The 2,301-nt window shown below is 53.2% G+C and overlaps 1 protein-coding gene across 1 annotated transcript in view; it reads right to left on the reverse strand.

Moving 5' to 3' along the window:
• Window positions 1–1,595: 1,595 nt before the first annotated feature.
• The window catches only part of LOC119326569 (FCS-Like Zinc finger 3-like), a 2,946-nt gene continuing 2,240 nt past the window's right edge, over window positions 1,596–2,301 (reverse strand). The window contains exon 3 of the mRNA XM_037600200.1: window positions 1,596–1,835. The gene's annotated coding sequence lies outside the window, so the exon portion shown is untranslated. The remainder of the gene's footprint in view (window positions 1,836–2,301) is intronic.

Genomic DNA, 2,301 nt, shown 5'->3' on the forward strand with positions numbered 1-2,301 from the left:
TAGATCATGTCGGCACCATGCCAGCGCCGACATACAAGGCTGTGCTGCCTAGGGTTTAACCCTAGCATATAGAGCGCCTCCCTCGTTGTCGCCACCACGCGGGCGTTGGTGACCTCCTGCTGCGCGGCGACGGCGACGGCGGCAGCTGCGACGGCTTCACCCTTTGCGTCCGCGACGTGCCTCCGACTTTTCCTCTGGGCCGACTCCGCCGCCCACTGTTCGGGCGTCAGCGCCTTCTTTGGCTTGGTCGCGGCGGTCTTGCGCGGGGCACGAGGCTTGCCTTTGCCGAAGAGGGCGGTCTTCATGCCGGACGAGGCGAGGGAGGCGAGGCCAGCGGCGGCGATGAGGTCGAGGTCGTCTTCCATGGCGGGTGTGGGGCGGGAGCGCGTGCGGGCAGGAGTGTTTTGGGGAAAATGGGGGGGTGGGATGATGCTTGCTGCCACCGACCGGCGGGCTCGGGGAAAGGAGTAGGCGCGCGCGCGTCCGTCGCGTGTCTGCGCCGACGCAAATCCGGCTCAAAAATGAGCCGGGAATGGGTCGCCCGCGAACGAAAAGCAAACGCGCGTCCGTTTGGGTCGGCACTTTAGGCCGCCTGCGAACGAAATGGGTCGCTCGTTGGAGTTGCTCTTAGAGCGTGTTTCCTGCTAGTGTTTCGAACTTGTTTCTCTTTCACGAACAGACATACTATTTCCATTCCTCAGTACTCCCTCCAATCCATACTATTTTCATTCCTCAATACTCCCTCCATTCCATAATATAGTGCGCTCACATTTTCCGAAATTTAAGTTTGATCATAAATTTAGTCAACAAGACCGACTGTGGTGGGAGCAAAAATTGTACCACTGATTATTATCAAAAATACGAATTTAGTGGTACATTCTTTGCTCCCGCCGCAATCGGTCTCATTGGTTAAATTTCTGGTCAAACTTAGTTCTTGAAAAACGCAGGGCGCAATATATTGTGGAATGGAGGAAGTAGAAAGAAGGAAGACCCTGTGAAAAATATTTCAGTTATACGTGGTAAAAAACCTGTATAACATCATGTGGTAAAAAAACTCCATAAACACACGAAAGAGAGGGAGTGCCACTATTAATGTTAGGACCCCGATAAAATCTAAATGTTCGGATTAAGCATTTCATCCCGAACGTTTTTACATGACAACTTTAATTGACGCGAGGTGGCAATTTTAGTTGTTAAGACATGGCAACTTTGTTCCAGTTCATTTTTTTCCCAGAAAATTCCAATGTTTACCAACCTCACGTGACCTAAAGTTGCCATAAAAAAGTTCAGGTTGCCATGCTTAAAATCCGAACGTTCGGGATTTATCATTGCCGTAATGTTAAATTCTTCTTTCTACAGGGAATTTTGAACGCAAAATTCTTATTATCCAAAGTTTCAAACCATATAGTACACCAGTTGATAGCTTGCTAGCACTGTTACACCCAGAAATAGAATACAAAATCACAAGGCGCCAGGCATGTCAAACTCTATCGCAATCACTCCATCCTTGTACTCACACAACCACATCCACAGCTGCCTCACTGCCTCAGTCAGCTCACCTTCTCACCATGCTTAATTAGTTGTAGTTGATCTTCACGCAGAAGCTAATCCCCACCGAGACGGGACGGGAGAGACGTGATATGATATAATAATAAAGAATTAAAAAAAGGTATCGTCAGTTTATTGGATCCTGATCCGCTTCAGGTGGGGCCAGCTGTCCGGCCATCTTATCCGTTAGGTACGGTCACGGGACACGTACGCTCCCCGTCGCGTGTGGGCCCCCGCCGACGAGCTGTCACATAACGGCGGTACTTAACTCCGTTCTTTAAACAGCTCTATTTTCTTTTGAGGTAATAGCACCCAGGTACCCTAACTTGCACAGGATGTGATGATCTAGTCCCAAACTTGCAAAACTTGATCAAGCCATACCTCAACTTGCATCTCATGTGATGTTTTAGTCCCAGGCCAATCACAGTGCGCCAATTGGCTGGGCCGGTCAGCGCACGCAGTTTTGCACAAAAGCCCCTGCCGTTTGCCTAATTCAACCCGCGCCGCCTGCTCCCCTCGGCCGCCCGCAGCTCCTCGCTCCGCAGGCTCGCGCCGCCGCCGCCGTCCTCTCCGTCGGCCCCGCAGCTTCCTCGTCACGCGCCGAGCGCGGCCGCTGGAGCCGATGGCAAAGCTGGTGCCGCCCCTCCCGGCGTCGTCGCGCGCCTCATGGGCCTCGAGTCCCGGCCCGCCGCCCCCGGCGCGGCCGCGGCCGCGCCGCCCAGGCCGCAGAAGCAGACGAAGGTGGAGGCGTCG

Source organism: Triticum dicoccoides, chromosome 6B (genome assembly GCF_002162155.2).
Source record: "Triticum dicoccoides isolate Atlit2015 ecotype Zavitan chromosome 6B, WEW_v2.0, whole genome shotgun sequence".
NCBI classification, from domain to species: Eukaryota; Viridiplantae; Streptophyta; class Magnoliopsida; order Poales; family Poaceae; genus Triticum; species Triticum dicoccoides.